The sequence below is a fragment of the Phalacrocorax aristotelis genome, chromosome 4 (assembly GCF_949628215.1).
Source record: "Phalacrocorax aristotelis chromosome 4, bGulAri2.1, whole genome shotgun sequence".
Classification (NCBI taxonomy): Eukaryota; Metazoa; Chordata; class Aves; order Suliformes; family Phalacrocoracidae; genus Phalacrocorax; species Phalacrocorax aristotelis.
In genome coordinates, this window is record NC_134279.1 from 12,925,974 (window position 1) to 12,948,760 (window position 22,787).

Below are 22,787 nucleotides of genomic sequence, written 5' to 3' on the forward strand. Positions count from 1 at the left end.
CTATTAATCATAAGAAATTTAGAAGTATAAAAACCAATGAGTTTTGCCACATAAAGAAAATGCTCTTACTTGTGCTGTTATTGAATGCTAGCAGATTTTAGCAGAATATGCCACCTTTCAAGAACAACAGGAAAATCTACACAATTGTATAATAATAAAGATGTTGGTTTGCAGCAAAACACTTAATTAAGGAGAAGTCTCTTCCTAGTTTTCCATAAGAAACCTGAATCTCTTTTAGGCAGCAACATTGACACAATTGTCTCATGAGGAAACAAAACCATTGGAAAACTACTCATCTTATAGTCTATAACCTCGAGGAACTCCACTGAAGTTCAGGTCCCCCCAGAAAACGTCCTTCAGGGAATTCAGTAAAAATTCACTGATGCAATTTGGACCATGGTAGAGCGTACCACTTGCTAGACATGTTTGTCTCCACTGACCTCAGCTGAAATGTTGAGTGAAATGCACTGTAGCATTTCAGAGCAGAGATATTCAGAGGAAAGACAAAAGAAAATTCTTTTTGTCATGAGTTTCAATAGCTTGAATCTTAACCAATTCATTAGTATTAATCCTTCAAGGCTGTTCAAGTGATTAGGGGCTATGTTGAACTGCGTCCAAAGAACTCAGGACCGGCTGCCCCTCTACAGCAGAACACATCTTTCAGGAGCTGGTGATGCAGAGGCATCTTTTTTGCTCTGCCTTTCACACTTGGACCAGAGTCATCATGGGGCAACGCCAGTGCCTCCCAGGTGCTTGTTGCACCTAGGGACAGTGACAGCAAACTGAACATCCATCAGCAAAAGCTGACAGCACAGATGGGGCATGAGTAACTGGGGACTGGTCACACTGTTTGGGGAAGCACTGCTCGCCAGCTCAGTAATTGGGTTTGTTTGCCTTTTGGTTAATACAGTTAGAGACATCTGTAATCATGCATAACAACAACTTTGAACACTACCAGCTCCAAAACAGGCACTTACCTCTGTATAATGGTCACTGACATTTCATGTGAAAAATCTGTGATAATTGAAATCCATGTCCTCACAAACAAATTTTTTTCAAATATTTAAACAGGCTTGACTAAATTATCTGCTTTGCCTCACATTTTCAATACAGTTTTACAACTGTGACACAACATAACAAGGGTTTTCTTTTCCTCTTCCTCCCCCTGCCCCAGGCTGGGGGAATGACCAACTGGAATCGTGATTTATTCAGGAAAGGACAGTGGCCAGAAAAATAAAGCAACCTATTACCCCGAATCCAACATTAAAATATAAGTGCGTCTCACAAACACTGGTTCCCTGTGTGACTTCTCACACTACCAATCTTTCCTCTGCTACATCCTTACTCTCCCACTTGGAATAAAATGCAAGTAATTGGGAAAACATTCTCCTCTCAGGAGGTGACCCAAGAGGTATCCCACTTTTTGGCCTGTACCATGTCTAGTAACGTATAAAAACTTTGTAAGCTGCACCACAAAAATGTATCTAGAGATGTCTAGATGAAAATCATTGAGCTGATACACTTTCAAAGCTGAATATTGTGCCTCTTACGTCCAATCGGTCCTTTCCTCCATACAGCAGTTTTAAACAAAGAGCAAACAAGTTATCAAGGGGAGTAAAGGCAGCTCTGAGAAACAATTGTCAATGAAATTAGGGCAGCAAGAACTGCAAAGATGTTACTATCACAACATTATGGCATCATTTTTAAAGGTGTCTTACACAACACTGCTATTTACTTTTTGGGACATCAAAAATAAGTACCTTTTAAAAGACATTAGAAAACATAACCCGCATAATATATTTTTTAATATTTTCTGTATACAACTTCTATTTAAATAACTTCGTATCGGAGGCCTTGACAAGTAAGCTCATTAGAGCCATAAACGTATAAAAGATCAATATAAATTTAAGATTAAACTTTGTGTAGAAGATCTTTACAGTATTCAGATGTTCTACAAATACTGACAAAATGTAATACTTGATCCCAACTGCAGAACGATCACTAGATGTAAGAAAGAAACCAAGAGTAACTTGATAGCTGAAGAAATAAGGCATTTCTATGTAGAGGTACAATCAGAGAAAATTTTTGTTTCTATGTTTAAGGCTATTTATAGAATTTTTAAAGGGTAAAGACGTAAGAGAAATTTCTAAGATCTTACAGACACAAAGTAACATATAAAGGTCATTAATTCACATTATAGAACAGAAATTAAAACCAAAACATGCACTGATTGCTCACTGCATTTTCTAAATATATTCAAACAATCTATGAGTAATCCCCAGATTTTACATACAAATACGTCTGTCAAACTCTCAGGAGTCCCCACAGATTAAAGACTGCAAATATAGAAAAGAATAAGTATGAAAGTCTATCAAGCTGCTCATTTTATTTCTTCTTTCTCTTTAGCTAACCTAACAGCATTGGTTTTAAAAGGTGCCACAGTTTTAACAGCAGTAATAGAATATTTGTTTGTTTGCTGCTCAAGTGCACAAAGTTTCAATCTGAAAACATGCCTATAAACTGAAGGTCAACATACAGGGTAAGTAGACCAACATGCAAAGCAGTTCAGGATTTTCCAAGGGCAGCACATGTTGACTGTGCCACCTTTCTCAGCCCTCACCTACTGAAGGTATCTTTTTTTTTTCCTCATGTCAGGTGTATCCCTCCTTACTCAACCAGGAATGCTCCCTTGAAATGTCATCCATTCTTTATAAGCACCTCTTGATGCCTACAGGACAGAGCTCCACAGAGAGCTCAGTTCCCCAATTTTAATGTTAGTCTGGCTTTCCAACTCTTTATGTTTGTTTTTTACTCCTATTCTTGTAAGAGCAGGTTCTCCAAGCATCTTATTTGCCACCTTTTTTAGCTATCCTGTCACTCTTTTCATCCTTACTTTTCTTTCTCCAACATTTCCTCTCTTGTGTACTCAAGAGCTAAAGAATTTTTTTCCTTTATTTTTTAAATAGGAATGAGCAATATATATATGCTATGGAGTAAAAAAGAAAATTAGCCAGAGTACTCCAAAGCTGGTTTTCCCCTTTGCTTACCACCAAATGATATCACACAGCAACACAAACTCATGTGTGAACCTAATGAAAAGTTCTAGGTGACTTAACAAAAAAAGATTCCTAGCAGATCAAGAAATAGAGATGATTAGTTTTGCATCCATGAAAGGCTATACAGGACTCAATATTCTATATTTTGAACACATTCAGTAGATTTCATAGATCTCAAAATAACCTTCGTAAGATAAATATAACCTCAAAATAACCTTCACAACATGAACATCAGCATAAAGCCATTCTAATTGTGGGCTCAAGTTATTTAGGTAGATGAATAATTAAAAGTAATTTACCTAACAGCTAAAATCCAGAGGAACTGCTCTCAAGAAAGATGATGAGTCATCACTGAAATGATGTGATGCAGTTAGTGGTATTACCCACAAAATTATCTTACCTATTGAACTCGCCAAATGCCTCCACATCTGATGCTACATGATTTTAAAAGGAACCTGTCCTGGTTTCAGCTGGGATAGAGTTAATATTCCATACCATATGACATCATGTGCAGTATATAAGCTGGGGGGAGTGGGCCGGGTAGGGCAGTGATCACTGCTCAGGGACTGGGTGGGCATTGGTTGGTGGATGGTAAGTGGTTGCTTGGTTTTCCTGTGTTTTATTCCTCTCTCTTGTTATATTCCTTTTAATTACAATTTTTTATTACTAGTTTTATTCTGTTATTGAACTCTTCTTATGTCAACACAAGTTTCCTTACTTTCGCTCTTCAGATTCTCTCTCCCATCCCACTGCGGGGAAGGGGGAGGAGCGGAGGGTGAGTGAGTGGCTGTCGACTAGGGTTAAACCACAACAGAACCTAACACTGACATAGATTTTGGATAAACAATGAAGACTGTCAAACTGGCACAGAGAGAATAAAAATGCACAAGTTTAAGACTGGACGTTAAAAGTAGCTGTTGATACGTTTCCACCTCTGCTTTTTTTTCAAGTGCCATCAATGAAAAGATGAACAATACAATATTATTTAACCTTACAGAATAGCCCTGACAATTTCTAACTTCCTTTTAAAAATGCAGTTTGATTAAGGACATAAAGGAATTAATAAACTAGAGTTCTAGAAGAAAAGGCAGGGAGACATCCCCACTGGGAAAATCACAGGACCTGTGAATATCCTAACAACAGCCTGTGTGAAAAACTATAGTAACTGTATCAGATAAGTAATTTCTCTGAACTACCATCATGAGGTTTTCAATACTTCAAGAATTTGCACGCCTTACAAGACTTTGCTATGTACTTCTGTATCAAAGGTGTGATGCAAACAATAAATTTGTTTTACCATAGGCCTATCGTACATTTAAAGAAGTATATAAATACAAAAAAGACTCAGCAATTATATAGGATCGTGTTAGCACAGATTTGCCAGATACAATAACTTTCAACTCTCTGATCTCGGTATCTAAATCAGAAATAAAAAATAACCAACTTAATCATCACTTTCTCCTGGAACAAGTTACAAAAATCCATTTTTCTAACTCACTGCCTAAGAGTATGTGCCATACTGACAGATATTGGAGAGCTCTGTGACTGCATTATCTTGGCTCTGAACCCAAGTTATTAGCCCTGTTTCATAGCACAGATTGTTAACTCATGTTCGACATTGCTGTTGTGGTCATATAGTTTCTGGTTATTTTGAACAATGAGCAGATCAAGCTACCTATGAATGACACACTGTGAGAAATGAAGGACTGAGATTAACTCTCTGTATATAGCACTGTGACATCAGGACCAGTGGCTTGTATAAACCACATGGCTTGTCTCAATCCTAAAAATAAGATAGGATGCAGCAAAGAAACATCCCATTCCTATGTAATTTGTATATCCTGCCTTGTTAGTCATATGTGATTTCCCAGAAATAATTTTCAGAAATAATCAGTAGCTTCTGCTTTCATTTTTAGTGCTACATCATCATGGATTGTAGGAATTCAAATGAACCAATACAGGAAGGACTGCTCATCAAAACCCTTAGGGCTTCTTATAGCCTATTTTGTCCAGCTGGCCTTTGGTCAGCAGTGGCAAGCCAGAACTATGGTTTCTCAATTCAGATTGCTCTTGCAGGTGAGATCAGGGCCTTTAAGTGGTGCCCTGTCTTCTTTGTATGCTACTTTGGTGCTATTGCAAGTAAATCAGCTAACATGTGCAGAGAGCTTTAGTACTTTTCATTTGCTTTGTGTCTTTGGTGGCTCAGAATACCTGAAAATTTTCCCTCTGAAATAAGCGGGTTATGAGTTTATCTAGTTTCTTCAACTCCCCCATCACAGCTAGGAAAACAGCCCTACCTTCCCTAATTGTAAATTATGAACTTGCAGATGTCCAAGGCAAGGAAGTGTGTCTTGCATTGGAATCTGATGCCCTGCAAAACCAAATCTGAAAAAGAGATGTCAGAGACTGTATATTCCAGCAAATACAAAGAAAGAAATTGGTGCTCTTTCAGTTACAGAATGGAAAGAGATATTTCTTCTCAGAGCTTTATATTTCATATAAAGAAAAAAAGCAACAAGCCAGAAATAAATTTAGATGAACGGGGACTGAAGGAAGTCTTCTCAAGGAAATATACACCTGAGAAAGGAAAAAAAGACACACATTGTCCAAAAATACAACTAAGCAATGAATCAAGTTAAGAAAAGTTACTCCTCTGTTCCTTGTCACTATATTCAATAATGGTCCTACAGATGTTTGCCAGTTTCCCACATATTACATATTTGCATGAGAGATACCATATAATTTAACACAAGTAAAAAAAAGCCCTATACATTCAACCTATTTCCTTTAAGTTTTGTGAAAAATTTTGTCACATTTTCATATTTTACAGTAACAGTAAGATAGAACTAAATTTTGCATACTGAGCTGGCCACTCCTTGCAATTAGGCCCTTATAAAATGCATGTTTTTGATATGTTATTAATTTTTCAGGTATAAATGTTAGTAAAATTAAGTAGTTCTACATCTTGTCATTACACAGTAGTTCGAACTTCAAAAATTGTTGTGCCTTTGAGGGATATAATGTATCTTGTCCTGCAGTTACTGGATTAGTAATCCAGTAAAAATCCAGTAAAAAAAGTTACTGGGTTAGTAATCTCCAGTTCGATTTTTCTAACTGTAATTTTCACATCAAAGGCAATATCTACACGCATTACAACCCCCCTAACATAGTGCAAATTAGTTGTTACTTACCAAACACTTTAGTATAAACTTTCTCTAACAATTGGAGTTTATAAAAAAAGGTTTTAAAATATCTGGATACTTAACCGCAAAGCTTTTAAGAATGTAACTTTGGGCCATTTTGTTCCATACACAGGCTTACATTTTTACAAAACAATAAAATGTGTGAATATGATACTTTTCAAACTCAGTGAATTCATAGGCAAGAGAGTATTCTGAATCAAGCAATGCCTTCTTGACTAGAATGGTAACAAACGCTCCATTTCCACAAACTTCTACAGCCTCTCCTCACTTCTCTTTATTAAATGCTGCCATCTAAACAACTTGGCAACCAATGAGAAGAGCCACTGAAGCACATCATTTTTTTCAGTGAACTGATATTCTCCTTTGTATTTAGGCATCTTTTCTCTTGAAGCGTGTAAAAGGATTGAATGAAAGACATATAATTAAAAAAAAGCTTTAATTTTGTTCATTTTCTAATTCTTTTACTTTAATGCCTTTACAAACTGTGCTGCAATGCATGATATTTAACTCTTAGTTTGTTCTTTACTGTCTGATTCTCCTGAGAGTTTCCTTTGCAGACAGATGTACAGGCCAACAAAATATTTAAGTTTCCTTCTTTAATCAAAAATAAATAAACAAAGATGCAAAAATTGTTGATGTTCACTGTTGAAAAGTAATCAGCTCTATTAGTCTTGTCTGACCTATGAAAACGTATGTTATAAATGCACTCGAGGACTAAAATCCAGGCTTGATTTTAATAACATTTTTTAAATAGCATTCATTGTTCCACCTAAATTCTTATTTTCCTCAACTTTTGCTTCAAAAAGTAAAGTAAATATTTCATTTATTTGAAATTGCCTTTATTGCCTGAATTGCCTTTATTAGCTATGCAATCATGTAAACTTGCACAATGGATTTTTAATTATTAAAAGAAAGATGTGTTTAATGATGCTTTATTTTTTGCATTAAGAATCTAAATCTGATCTGTAAACTGTCTCATTTTCATTTCAGGCAGAGAACATTCAGGAACCATGGTTTGCTTAATTGAATTTAATTTTTTGTACAATATAAAGCTTTGAGACATCATCATTTTGGGATTGAATTACTAGGATAAATGCTGAATCCCAACCCACCCATTACTAGAAGAGATTCATGAAAACAGTTAAATACAGAACATAGCTCATAGAAAAGTGTGAATAGTTTTATTCCTAATAAGCACAAATTTTAAATTGTGTATATATGTATATATATTCATACACACACTATATTCAGATATTTTTACTTCATATTCCTGAGTTAATTTCATTTTAATTTCTTGTTAATGAAATTTATAATGTTAATATTTGTATTGGTTCCAGCACCCTTAGTCCAGGAATAATCCTATTGTCTCGAAAATTAGTTTAAATTAGGGATTGTAGGGTTCTGGTTCAGAGCAGCCATGAGGTGAAACATAAACATTTGCCAGCTTTAAGATTATTACTCTCTAGATCTTTTTTTCCCCAGGGTGAGAAATGACACAGCTGAAGCTGAAGCTGCAAATTAAATATGAAGCATCTTAATCTGCTCTTCAGACTGATAATTACTTCAGATTAAATGACTTCTGAGCCACGTATGGGTTTTCTGGTGAGGTTCCGTGGCTAACAGTAACAGGTGTCAGGGTAGATGATTTACTAGTTACTTCTGAGACTAAGACATTACATTACACCAGCATGGAAGAATCCAAATTGTGAAGGTGACATTTTTTTCAAGCCATGCATGGTTCCATACTCTTTGCACCTTCCCTTCAGTTATTTGTACACATTCATGAAATTCCCCGAGCCTTCTCTTCTCCAGGCTAAACAGTCCCAGCTCTCTCAAGCCTTTTCTTGTACAAAAGGTGCTCCAGTCACTTGATCACCTTAGGAGTCCTTTGCTGGGGTCTCTCCAGTATGTTTGTTACTGGCACAAACTTTACATTTATACTCTGTACTGATGGCTGCGGACCACAAACACAGATTGGAAGAGTTATCCCCTGCATCATTCCATGTACTCATTTAATCTGCAGCTTCACAAAACTAAAGTCAGTGAGGCCTACGCAACAAAACGCTTCTCAGTTTTGCAAGAAATTTTCATCTCTAGGCTGCCCATATGACTTGTTACTAAGTGAGTTTACTTGGCTGGTAATAGGACATAATTTAATTTGAGTGATCAAAATCAGTGCAATCTGATTTGCACAACATGCTGTCCATGAATTCACTGACTTTGTAGAGTCTAAAGGCATCACATAGCCTGGAGGTTACAGTCACTTCACTCAGAATAGTCCACAGAGCAATGACTACAATTCAAAGTCTTCCTAGCTACACAGGTCAAGACCAACTTTATAACAAAATATGTTTCTTCACCCCACAGTTAAAGAAGCACCTTTTATTTATTTATAAGAATGTTATTAGATAATTACATTCACTGGGACTAGCTATGAAGGAGAAATTCTGCTGGCACTACACCAGCATAGTACATGAAGATCTTTACACTTTGCTGTATTGTGAATATAATGAAGTGGTAAAGGACTGAATCACTGATAGGGGAACAAATAAGAAAGTGCTAGTCTTGCATACTTCCTCTTCTACCCACCATTTCAATGAGACATGAATCCATAAAAATAATGGAACAGATATGAAGCTGTTCAACAATTATTTCACACGTTGCTCAAAATTTGTCACTAAGGTCAAACAACAACAAAAAAAAGAGTATTAAAATGGACATCTAACCTTAAATACAAGGACTTCTGTCAGGAAAAATTGAGAAAGACAATGGCAAGTCTCCAATTGCCAGGGTACCAGATGAGAGTGTGAGCAAGCACTAGATAAAAGCTGATAGGCAACGTTAAAATTAGATAACACCTTTTATCTGGAAGAGTGGATGAGGCAGGGCAAGAGGTAGATTTTTCTAATGTTCCTTTATTGGGTTGTGTCCTTCCAAAATATATTTCACCCAGAAAATTACTTTTTATTTTCAGATAGATACAGACACCCTAAACTTTAATGAATGCAGATGATATACATTGCCTCTAGCTGAACACTACAAAACCACTGTAGCGTCATTTGCATTATCAGCCCCTCACTTGTGCCATATGTCCACATGATATGTTCGAAACCTTTGAGGTCTTTGTTCTTCTTGTCAGAGGCTGTAAAAATTAGTTAATGTGGTTTTTTCTTTCAGCATAAAAAGATATTTCCATATGCAAATTCACGGTTTATTCAAATTTGTAAAGCCAACTACTGAGCTTTTGCTGCTAGTAGTAGGGCAAGAGGCAATAATGCCCTACACTGATTTTTTTACTGTCTGGCCTCAAAATTGACATTCCTGTGACCTCAACATTTGTTTTACTGCTATAAAAGCAGTGGCATGCTTTATAATAGAAAGTACAAAACCACATCCCTCTTTCTACATTCCTATTGTTTGCAATTACAATCAGCTATCAGCAGCCAACCACATGCCTTACTGTCATCTAACACTATCTTAGCACCATGACCTGAACGTTGGTACCTGATCTTCAGAAAAAACAGTTTTATGAAACTAGTATTAGAGACAGGGTAAGGACAGAGGTTTCCAAGTGGGCAAGGACGGCGTGTTACCTGTTTAGTGAAACTGCAAGGAACACACTGCGCTTCAGAGCAAAAGGCAACAGGCAGAGACTGGCTGAAATTCCATCCAAAGCTGGGGTCAGGGGGAGTACCTGTGGATCAGGGAGCCTTTTAACACGTTTAGATTCTCAAACTGTTTTTCTGCTTTTAACAGCAACTTTGAAAACTCATTTGTAGGCTTTAGCATGGGTGGGTGTGGGGGCGTGTGTGTCAATTTTGGTTTTATTCCCTTTGGCAGATAGAAGACAGATTCAAAATATTTATGAGATTGAATAAGTAAAATGGATAATTGCCTTGTTTCTGCATCAATTGAATTTTCAACTAAGTTGTGATTTCACAGCCAACCATAGCATTAATTTACATCTCTCCAGCCACTACCTCAAGGCAGTGGTAGAATTTACCAGGCAAGCTTTAACTTTTATTATGTTTTTATAGAAAAATACAAAAAAAACCCCACAAAACAAAAAATCACAACCAAACCAAAACCAAACCAAAACCAAAACACACCCCCAAAAAACCATGAAACAAAACCCAAGTTATATCTTAGAAGAAAAACAGCTTGACAAACTGGGATGAATTTTCAATGCAAAAGAACAATACAAACTAATAAATAAAATGCTAATAGAAGAACCACCCCACCTCTTTTCTGACGGCAGATTTTATTTATTTAACTCCTCATTTTCGTAACTATTCTACTTTCTATTTTGGAAGCCTTAAAGATATTTTAAAAATCTATCTTTTGCAAGGAAAAGAAACATAATTAGTATTTGTTAGAATCTGACTGCTATGAATCTGTGCTAAAGAAAACTGCGTATTTTCCAACATGTACTTATATTTTTATATATCTTTTACATATCTACATACATGCCTGTAAGTATAGTATTATAAATTCTCTTCACTTTTTGAAATCCAATAAAATTCTAGTTTTTCCAGGCCTCTAACAAACTGCTTTATAACAGACAAGGCCAAAATGCACATAAATAGATTGTGGAAGCCAGAGGCATTTGATTCTGTTGAACAGATCTTTGATGAGGACAAACTATGAATAGAAAAAGAAGTTCCTTTTTTCCCAATAGTCCATGGTTTCCAAGACATTTTCAGCTTTTCTGATAACAAACTGAAATTCACACCAAAAAATAGAGCAGACTCAAGTGTGACAGCATGTATTTAGGAACAACCACAAGGCAGCTGAATAAAATATTCTTAAGTTCTGAAAGCTTACTTCACTGAGCCAGCAGAGAAGAATATTATTAAATTACATTGACTATTATCTAATCTATTAAAAACACTTCTGATAATTAATAAAAATATTGATTATAGTCTAAGATACATATACAGAAAAATATAGAGAGTACTACAGTGGATTCATTGTTATTATTATCAAACTTCCATTTAAATTAAATACTAAGTTTTGACATGAGAAGTCATTAGAAAAAGCTTAGTTTCTCTATTAACCTATTAATGTGGCATGTGCTGCACAGTTAAAAGAAATCAAAAATACAAACAGGTGATATAATTTTTACTTTCTTAATGCTTACCTATGAATGTTTTTATATTGTCATAGCCAAAAGGTGCATTAGTCATCTGTCTTAAAACACACTACAAAAATCTTCCCGCATAAACACTAATTATTAACTTCCTACCCTCCCTTTGCATGAGTCTCAGGAGTTGAACATAACTCCCTTACTACACATTATTGAATTAGTGGCTTTCCTGGTCTGCCTTACCACCCTAGCTATATATGAAAATCAAGAACATGCTAAGACATACCTGAAAAAAAGGAGAGATTCACTGATACCTGGACAGAGTTTAATTGCCAAATTTTTTTTCTTTATATTTATATAGATTTGGGGTACATAAGTCTGACAGCGGGCACACTCTATGCTCCACAGAAAAATCTACCTTGAACCTGAGCCTTCTCAGCTTCCTCCACCCTATTCTTGCTTTCAATAGTACAGCAAAATTTTTGCTTTTGTAATATAACTTTATAGTGCAAATGCATAGTACACAGATTCAGGTTAAAACAATCCACACCAAAAAAAAAAAAAAAAGAGATCAGTTAAGTTATAAAAGAACCATATTAAAAAAGTCTAGTTATCAAGGGGAACAGGGAGATACTCTTCCACCCTGGTATCCATGGTCAGATAGGGAAATGCTTAAATGATTCATTCTGGCTAGAATGAACCACCTTAGAATATATTGTAATTCTTTCTAATATTTCAATTTTTTTTTAATTGTATTGTCCAATATGATTTTGCAAAATGTATTAAAATTCGTTAATTGTTTTGCATTCTCAGAAGTGGAAGCTTTAGTAAATAAAGAAAAATAAAATACACATTTTTACAAGGTAAGCCAGGAGTTTGCTAGCTGCTACTCTACTGCAGACTCTCAAGTAGTACAGAACTCCATTATAACACCTTAAAAAGTGTAAGACACTAAGACAATGGTGTAAAAATTAAGAGGTTTCTCTACAGAGTTGCAAAGGGAAGGGTAAGTCACTGGAGATGTAGAAATGCATGGAAAAGAGTGCATTTCTAGTATCATATGCAAGTACTGAAAAGGACTGAGAAAAGGAGTTTTAAAGAACAAAAATATAAAGGGAAGGTAAAACAATTCAGACAAAATATGAGCTTTTCTACACAGAGCAAGAAATTGTTTCATTTTCAGACTGCACTTGAAGTTGCAAAACCAATCTTTCACTACAAGAGCTTTTTTTTTTTGAAAAAAGAAATCCAAGACTTAGACACTTATGTAGTAGTTCAACGGGTATGAAAACGTGCCAGCAATTTAATCCATTTCACATTCAGAAGCTCCTGAAGTTTCAGAACACATTTGGTCACATCTATATTTAAATTTGTTAGATTTAGTAATAATTTCTAAACATACTCTCCCTTAAGTCCTTTTTTCTTGAAACATTTGCTGTAGAATAATGAATATGAATTATGCAAAGAAAATCTTTAAAGAAATTCTTGCATATTTTAAGCCTGTTAAAAAGTTGAGTTTGAAAGACATTGTCATCCAGAGAGATTCATTTCTTTTTATAATAAGAAAAATCATCACAAAATTGTAGTACAGAACATGTCAGTTAAGTTACTCTAGGCAGAGAAATTTGTGCCACAGCTATTCTTTTGATTTTCTGTAAGGCTAGAAACCTTACATTATTCATACTGTAGAAAGTAAAAATATTTTTAATTCAGTGCCTTACCTGAACTTGAAGTTAAGACAAGAAAAAGAAAAAGCTTAATGTTATCTGTCTGACAAAACTTTTCACATTTTAAGACGGAAGTTAACTTAGAAAAGTGATTCAGCCATGAAAGATGGAAATCTGCTGCCAGCCTTGGGATTCAGCAGCAGCTCCTACAGGAACTACTGGCAACTCCAAATTAAGCTCTTCCTCAAGAGTTCATTTAGAAAAGGGATAGACACAGAAATGAGCCATGCCAACTTATTACATCTTTTAATCCCAATGCAAAAGAATTCCTGCCATGCCTAGAGCTAGATGTTGCTTCCTTTGCTAAAGTGAATTGTCTCCTGGATGCAGACATGAACACTGATTCAGAAGCTAGCTTCAGCCTGGTGACCAATTACTTCTCCTAAATGTGCTCTGGAGTCTACAAGTGGCATCAAGGCTTAAAATCTGCCTTAAACTCCCCTTCTAAATCTAGCTATAAAATAGTCTTTTGTTTCAGGTTTGGATCCTCTTAGTAAGTTTAGCCTGGGAACCCTTAGCAGACACACAAACTAACTGATTTCCAGCAACTTCTCTGAATCAAGAATTAACCTTAGTTCAATTTGGCTTCCCAGAAATTGAGCCCTAAATAAAAATTCAACCCTAACCTTGCTTGATCTTAGTCTAGGGATCATATTTTGCAGGACTTGATTAAAATAGTAGGAGATGGTAGTACTTCTTCTAGAACCCATCTTGCATCCAGGTCCAGGTCTTTCTATGACCAAAATGATTATTTAACTTACCATGCTTGGGTTGCACCCCACAACTGTTGTTCACCCATGCTGGTAGATTCTTCTTGACTTACTGTGTATTTGTTTGGTTGTGGGCTTTTTTCCTTCCTTTCTTTTTAGCACCAAGCACTGACTTTCCACTTGCAGACTCAAATTCAGTTAACATCCTACACACAGTACAACTTCTCTTAGACTCAGTCATCATCTGCACAGACATCCAAACTTGAAGTTAACAAAAGGATAGTAGTCATTGCCAGAATCAGATCCAGAACCTTACTTGAATCATTTTACCTCTTTAGCTTAACATCTAGTTTTGCCTTCTGACAGCCCCTCCACAAAGGTGATCTGGTAAATGTACTGACAGAGAAAGACATCTCTTAGCCAAAGTCCCAAGACATCCCAGGTAAGCTCAGCCAAAACATCCTTGATGATGAGTAGATGTCAGGACAAAGAAACCTTGATAAAAAACTGACCTCCCAGGAATACAGGAGTCAGCAACAACTAGTGTCCTACCCCCTTGTATGTATCTACAGCAAAAAGGTATTAAAAAAAACCAAACAACAAAACAAAAACAAAACACAAAGGCAAAAGCCCAACTCACTACCGACCCAAAAGCAGCATCTCTGTAAAAGTCTCTCTGCACAAGACCTTCCAGACAGTTGGGACCCTGGCTGGGGATGCCTAGCTGCCTTCAGCCTCTGTGACACAGATAATCTGTAAGTGAGACTTTTCCATCATTAATCAGACCCATTCCTGGGAGCAACTTTGTCCTCAAGGGGCAGGAAAACCAGAAACTGTTGTGAGCAACAAAGAACATAAAACAATGGGAAATGAAGGAAGTGACCTGCGATTTTCTTCTGGTCTTTACCAACCTTATACTTTATGTCTGCTATATAGTGACTCAGTCTGCCTCAATAGCCCAAATACTTAGCACTTAATAAAAGAATGAGCTATTCATTTGTTATCTGTTTTTTCAAGTTTTTAATAGCTGTAACAAAAAAACTACACAAGGCAGTTCTCCTTTTATTCTATCAGTCTATAAGGCTAAGTTAGCTGGAAGAGTGTTTTTACAGATGCCATTTTAGCACACAGAAAAGTGACACTTTTCTCCCAGAAGAACTGTAAGTAATGTGTTTATCCCCTCTTTTTACATTATCTTTAGGATGCACTTTCATCCCATCAGCTTTGCTGTTTTTATACATGTTTAGATCTTTCAGACTACAAATGAATTTGAATTTGTATATTGTAAAATAAATGTAGAAGAACCCTTTCAATTTTATAAAAGTTTTGGTATACATAGGTAAACAGAAACTTTGACAACTGACTGAATTTAAGGTTTATTTTTATAATTTCATAGATAAAAATTATTGTCATTAACTTTTTTTTATCTTAAGCATCTGTAGTATCAATACACATGTTGGTACTGACCCAAGTCTCACTAATTTGAATAATTAACATGTAATAAAATTTCAGTAAGATTAAAGGAAGCTAGCTAGAAACATCATCTTCCCATAAAAGACCTTCCTGTCAGCACTGTATGCCATTCTTACATATGCTGTTATTCCTGAATATTTAAAAGTTGGTAAACTCAGAAGAAAAGAAGAAAGTATATCTGTCCTGAAAGAGATCTACTGATTCAATAGCTAACAGCAAAAGAACTTCAGAAGAATTGTTGCAGAGTTCTAGTGAAGCCAACCAGACCTGCAATCCACTAAATATGAAATCTGATAAAGAATGCAGCATCTTCCCTAACTTGCATTCTGTGCTCTGTTCCATGCGTGGAGTCACTGTTAGCAGTGATCCCAGGAGCATAAGAAGGAAAAACGTACTGTGAAATCCAGCACCTCATTAACAATAGCAGATTGTTGGGTAAAAGTTCCTTTAATCCAAAGTACAACAGTTCATTAAATAAGAACACCCACTTATCTACCATAAATTGACATATTTGGAAACAGTGACTCAAAATTAGGTTATAGTTCTGAATCAGCTGAAATTTGTACACCAGAAACAAATTCCTGGTAAACATTCATGGAACTAGATAAAAAAATTTACAAGCTTTTCCTATAGAGAAAAAAAAAAAGAAATTTAAAAAGAAAATAAAATCACTCTGCCCTTTATCAAAGTTTTAAAAATGTTTCTCAGTCACACTTTCTTCACACATACCTGTGCAGAACAGGGCTTTTTCATCAGCATCACTTGCTTTTGTCATATTACCATTTGCAGTTTTTCCCACTCCTGAGAAACCATTTTCAGGATTAAACATTTAAGGAGCTAATTTTGCTTTAGAGAAGTAGACCCTATGGGTCAAATCTTAGTTATATAATTAATCATAGAAACTTTGTTCTTAAAAGGTCATTTACTTAGAAGGCAAAAGGACTATCATTTACTAATGGGAAATAAGCCAAAATGAAAAATCTAAAATATTTCTTGAGTGTCCTGCTGATCCTGCAGACAATTTCTTCCAGTCATCACAAGAGCTGAACAAAAAGTCTGTACTCAAGCAGTAGTACAAAATAGCCTACTGCTACAGGTTAGCATTTTCATATAAGTATCACAATGTCCAGAGACTTAAGTTCAGTGTGGGTGGTGGGGAAGAAAAGAACACACATAAATGTAAATCATAAGCCATTGTTACGGTTTTCTTAAGCAGCTCAGATTTACGAGACTGTGTAACGTTTATAAGCTTATTTTTCTACCTCAGCCTGCCTGCATTGCTAGCAAAGTGAATGTCATTTGTGACATTCAGTTGTTATTAGCAACTAGTCATACATAGTACTTTCTCTTATCATATCTAATAATTATTAGTCGTACTAAGGAGATTGAAAACATGATGTAGAATTCATTCAGATTGGAGAACTTATTCAGATCTGCCATGGAACAAGGACTCCTCATTTCCTCTGCACACATACGTTGAACTATCCAAGTATCTGCAGGATGCCCTGAAATAACGAGATCCTGATTCTGCAAACATATATGCTGATTTTTAATTTCTTAATTCACTAACCATATTGAAGCTAATCACAAACATTCAGATAGGCATGCAGGTATCTGAAGGACAGAGTATTTGGCTTGGAAAAATGGATTTATATTATAGACAAGTTAAAAAAAAGGTGATTCCTACTAACATTTAGAAAGCACAATGATGGATGAAAAACATAATCCTGCTAGTTTTGGGAAAATAAACACAAGCATATGCAGCATTAGTTCTATTTTGACAGTCCCAGTAAGAGATGACTGAAGAGTGCTATAACATAAACTCCAGTTACTAAGAGAATAATGATTTTAAATTTCAATACTTAAAATTAAAACTACTAAATTACCTTGAAAACTGTAAAGCTCTACAATAGCACATAAACAAGGATAACCCAAATTTCAGTCATTCCATGTTGATCTTCTTGATATGGAAGAAAATTGTACCCTTAAAGCAAATACTTTAAAAAATAGCATCTATGTCCATAAATATAAGTAAGCTGAAGTAATCACTCCATCTCCTCAGAGCTAGTCATAAAAGTACAAAACTGGGAATAAGTCATCTGCCAATGTTAGCTCTAGCCAGCTGTTTCAAACATCTTGGGTTCAAGCCCTTGCTCCACTATGACCTGTACGATCCCAGCTAATTCAAATAGCTTATCTGTGCTTGAAATCCCATGTGCAAAGTTGACTTTTCAGATGATACTTGCCCTCACAACAAAATGAAGGAAAAATAGCAATGTTAGAATTTGGAATAAAATTACTTTAAAATAAGCAGTATTGTTTCAGATACTAGAAACAGATCTTAACCACGCATGAGAAATCAACAAACTGTGTAATGTACAGGTCTTAGAATGACTGACCTCTGACATGATAGGACTTATTGTCAGCCTGATTTGCTACAGGGAAATATAGATTAATGGCAATTAAATACATTTTATTCATCCTCCATCTACTATTTAGTTCTGATATGAGACCAAAGTACTTGATATATTAAAAATGTTTGAAAGAACAAATTTTAAGCATATTCAAAAGAACATGACCATCCCACCAAGATTAGACAAAGAAGATTAAAAAAAAAAAAGGTGGTCAAGAATTTAAAAAAGCATCCAGATTAGGATTGAGACACAATAACAAGATATTCAGGAAGGCTGAAAACTAAAGCTTATTTTCCATTGTGCATTCTTAGTGTAATCTCTCTGGATGCTTAGTTAGGGAGATGTTCAAAGAACCACAGCTTGCTTGGAAGAATGGAACAATACTCTTCGAAAACATTTATAAAAGAAGTGTTTTTACATAAAATAAAAAGGATAAAGGTTAATTGGTACTGATTCTATCCTGAGACAGTCAGGTGATGAAGTAGTAGCCTTTATGCTTATGAAAGCTCAGAGCTACCACAAAACACTACCAAAAATTCCATGCAGACTTTAGACAAGAGGAAGCATGAAAAAGCTCAGGAGAGACCAGCTATTGCCAGTGTGCTCTCTCACCCTCTCACAGACAATCCCAGGGAAGAACAACTGCGTCCTGCCCTAGAAGACGAGAAAACAAACAACCACCACCCAAGAGTCACTGTAACCCAGGAAACAGTTTTACCAATAGCCCATACCTGCGTCACTGTGCACTTCCCCCCTCCAGTTCTTTTTCTACTACCTTAGCGGACAAGGTCAACCAGTTTCTGTAAATTTGGTGCTCGTGACAAATACGTTTCTCCTGTGCTGTATTCTTATGCTTTACTATGATAAATTAAAGTGAATAACATGAAATACACCACCAGAGAAAGTGTCAACTTTCTCTTAGCACGTAGCCAAATACACTAGTGTTTGTCTACTTCAAATTAAGTTGACTTGCAGAAGTTCAGATTAGTGTAGCTAGAAAACAACCTGAAAACTTGCATTCTTGGAAATATAAAGGATATTTTCTCATGTCTTGATGTAAACTCCACTTCTTTCTCTGGCCCCAAACAATGTCTTTTAAAAGCTATCTCTTCAAAATTTGAGAACAGTACGAAAAATAGTGAGAATGAAGTCTTGGATGTCTTTATCTGGTGTCATTTGTGCCTTGCACTTACAGGAGTAGAAGTTCCTAAAAAGTAGAGTTGCAAATTCCTAGCTTTAATTCTTCTGCTAAGAAAAACAAATAAAAAAGAAAAAAATTAAGAAAAGCGCTCAAGCCAAATTCTACTGTGGTAAATACAGAAAGAGCGCAATTAATGTTAGACCACATTCCACAGAAATATACTGCAAGGGGAAAGGATTAAAGACCTCGTTTTAGACCAACCCAAAGGTGATTTTTTTTCACATCTTTTCTATTCCTTGGGCAGATAGAGTAAATAACCACACCATTTACATAACAGTGTAACGTAAGAGGGTACATAATATATCAATAGGGGAAATATTTTTTCTTGGGTGTCTAACAGGTTATTCCATTACAAATAACAATACACAGATTAATCCAGACAATAGGTATTTACCACAGTAATAAACATTCCTGAAAGCACTTTACTTAGCTGGTAAGATTGCAAAGTAATCTGTTTCCCTTTTATTTTTCTGTTTGAACTTCCTACACAAAGAAGAATAATTTACATGATCCTTCGTGACAACGTGTGGTTAAAGCAAATGTAGGCTATGGCAATCTGTATCTGCCTTTCTTTCATTTGCACATTTAAGGCTGCGCGGGCCAGACTCTTAAGCTCTCCTAATTCAGTAGGTGAAAGCATTTCTTGCTCTTTCACATAATCAGATCCCAGCATATCAAAAATTACTTCAACAAAAAACTGCACACTTTTTCCCCAGTGCTAAATGCAGTGTTACAGGGGAAAGCTGACTTTTGAACACTCACATTTAAACTAATACATGCAAATAAAATTGTACATGACAACAGTTTGCAACTTGAACTTGAAAACAATGTTCAACATTTAATGAGAAAGGTTTTGCAATCAAGCAAAATAGCAGAGGTATAGAGATACTAAATTGAAAAAGATACTAGAGTTATTTCTATTAGACATTTTTATTTATTCACCATTCTTCCTACAAACAAGAGAGTTTAATAACCTTTTCTTTTCCTCCAAGCCCATACTGCAAGCAAACATATTTAAGGGAAAGTATATGCAAGTATGAGTTTCTGAAAGACTTCGGTATTTCTGATATTTCCTGTTTCATGACACATGTCTACCTTTCACTAGAAAGGAGATTCAGGGATGAGCTCCAATCATTTCATGCGTGCTGGGTTATTGTTAGTATGATAGGCAGTTAACCTTAAATATCAAATTAACATGAAATATAAAGATGGCAACATGTTGAAATTTGTATTCTATACATTGGAATGAAAAGACTATTCAAAAATTGATTCTCCAGGGCTAATAATACCTAGTACTCAACCCAGCAAAACATTTTCATTTCTTTCATGCCAGAAACCTAATTTTACAAGTGTAAACTAAAGTACAAGAGTAAATATGGACCAGAAAGACTTGTTATACAACAGATATGACTGAACATATCAGGAACTGAATATCACGAATATATAAGGAAAAATGCAGAACATATCTGGCTATTCACCTTTGCCAAGCTGTTTGTTAAACATATGGTGTTAACCAGTGCAGAATAATCAGTTACAGTAAATTAACCTTATGCTCTGCCAACAAGGTGTTTGTTGCATTAAAGCACGATATGCTTTCCTTAAAGCTTTTGTAGGTTGAATAGATACTGTGAGAAAAGTCTTCTGAAGGAATGTGAGAACCACTGGAAGATATTATTTGCATTTTGATATTTTTAAATTTTATTATTATTATTATCATCATTATTTTGAGATTTGCCATTGGAGAGACTTCAGTTTGTTCCTAGTCATGGATTGATACAAAGGGAAAAGCTTTTCAACAAATTGTTTTTGCTAGGAAAAGAATTCTGGATAAATGCTTTGAAAAGAAAAAAAAGTTCTGAAGCTGAAAAGAAGCTACTCAGCCAATACAGAAGTCCGAAACAGATTAGTAGCTCAGCTCCCCCATACTATAAAAAAGTTCAAATTTAACAGATGGAAGCAAAGAATATCCCATGCTGGAGGCAAATATTGTCATGAGGCTACTTAGTTGTTTGAGATGGAGTAAGACACATCCTCTGACTCAACTACCAGCTATTCCAGTTAATTTCTATTTCACTGCCAATTAAAATTATATTTCTAAGATTAAAAAAAAATGAAATTTGAAGAATTAGTTTGAAGGGAAATTTCTTTTCTCTTGGTGAAGAATAACATTCTGGTTTTGGATACAAAAACAGATAATAAATGCATGCAAAACATAATTACTCCAATACTGATGGCAACAAAATTTGTGAGATCACTTCTTCAGACAGGATTAAGTTTTCCAGTTTGAGGAAATTATTGCAAAATTCCCTTCTGTACTGAGCTGGACATACACATAGCTATATGCCATAGTTTTTCTATTAAAAACGTTTTGTTTGTGTTACCCATTTTAAAATGTGCTTTTGTCATATATTTTAAATCTGGGAAAAAATGTAATGTGGTGCTAAAAGGATTTCTGAACTGGTGTCATTCACATTGCAGAATAGATATTTAATAATTGACAATAATGCCAGAAGGAAACATTTTCATGTTACCTATTGTTACTGGTTGATTTTAGGTATTTATGTCAAGAATTTAAAAAGAAAATTTTGAAGCTATATTGCAAGATTAATTATAAATTACTATTTTCATTCCATGTTCTCTTTCTCATAGTTTGCCTTGTTTATGTCATACTTGTTTGAGCGAAGGCTATTTGGAGAAGTAATCAGGCCTATTTTCACCAGCATCAGTCATGGCTTGTCATTATCAATGAGGTCTCTGCTCAAGATTAGTTACTATGGAAACCACCACTGATATTACTGACATCTGTAACTTTCTTTCAAAAAAAGATGTGACTTTTGTTCCCGCTGCTCATTTTCTCTGTACAACTTTTTTGTTGTTTTATTTTGCGCACTTTAGAAATGTGGCAAAACCTAGTAATAAGTTCCTGAATCATCTATTAAGATGTTATGGTTCTCAGAGGTCTGATTTACTGTGAAAATAAACTGTATATATGATAAATGATTTCTCAGAATAACATTTTCTTTTGGAAGTGACATCAACAATAGGAAGTATTACAACAGCAATAGTTTAAAGAAACCAGCCATGGGTAGAGCATAATCAAATCACATTCTATGCTGCAGTAAACAAGATGTCAAGAACCACAACAAGAATTTAAGACACGCAATTACAATACAATATATAAAGAGAATCTAACTACTGATAGATGATATTACTTGGCTAATAGATGGTATTACCTTGCTGAAAATCTGACAGATTGTAGAAATATCAGAAGAGATTGTTTAAATTCAATAAACCAGCTGCAAATTAAACTCAACTATATTGGCTGTGTAATCACTGGAGATGGCATGGTGCCAAATGCATCAAAAATGCAAGCTATTACACAAATGTCTACAGTAGAAAGCATAAAGCGACTGGAATAATTCCTAGGAATTTTCAATTACTCCACTAAGTTCTTTTCAAGCCTCTTCAAGCTACAGTAAAGTGCTGTTTCAACCTCTGAAGATAGGAGTTCCAGAAGAACTGTCATAACAACATTTCCCCATTTCCACCACCCCCACCCGACAAAAGCACTCCCCTAGGTTACTTATGAGTTTTCATATAAAATTAAGGACAGATTTTTTTGATACCTGATAGGAATATGTTGTAGTAACCTGTTCTCAGGCTTTGTTTAATATTGCAGTTTAAGAGAAAGTGCGTCATACAATAAAGCACTTGAAAGACTGATCAGAAAACCGTTCCATTAAAGCACACATGGGCATATCTTCTGAGGTTGGAAATAAAAATTACAGAATGCTGGAAAACAAGGAAATATACCACTATAAAAGAAACCGCAATTGTAGATGCATTGACAAATTACATTTAGTCTCAGAATTTCATGAAATGCACTACTGATAAGTAACATACCTTCCCTATCGACT

General features: G+C 35.3%; 1 long non-coding RNA gene across 1 annotated transcript in view; it reads right to left on the reverse strand.

Moving 5' to 3' along the window:
* LOC142056073 (uncharacterized) overlaps positions 1-22,787 on the reverse strand; it is a 109,940-nt gene that overhangs the window by 42,538 nt on the left and 44,615 nt on the right. Inside the window, exon 6 of the long non-coding RNA XR_012660202.1 lies at positions 9,853-9,953. This is a non-coding gene — a long non-coding RNA (uncharacterized LOC142056073). The remainder of the gene's footprint in view (positions 1-9,852; positions 9,954-22,787) is intronic.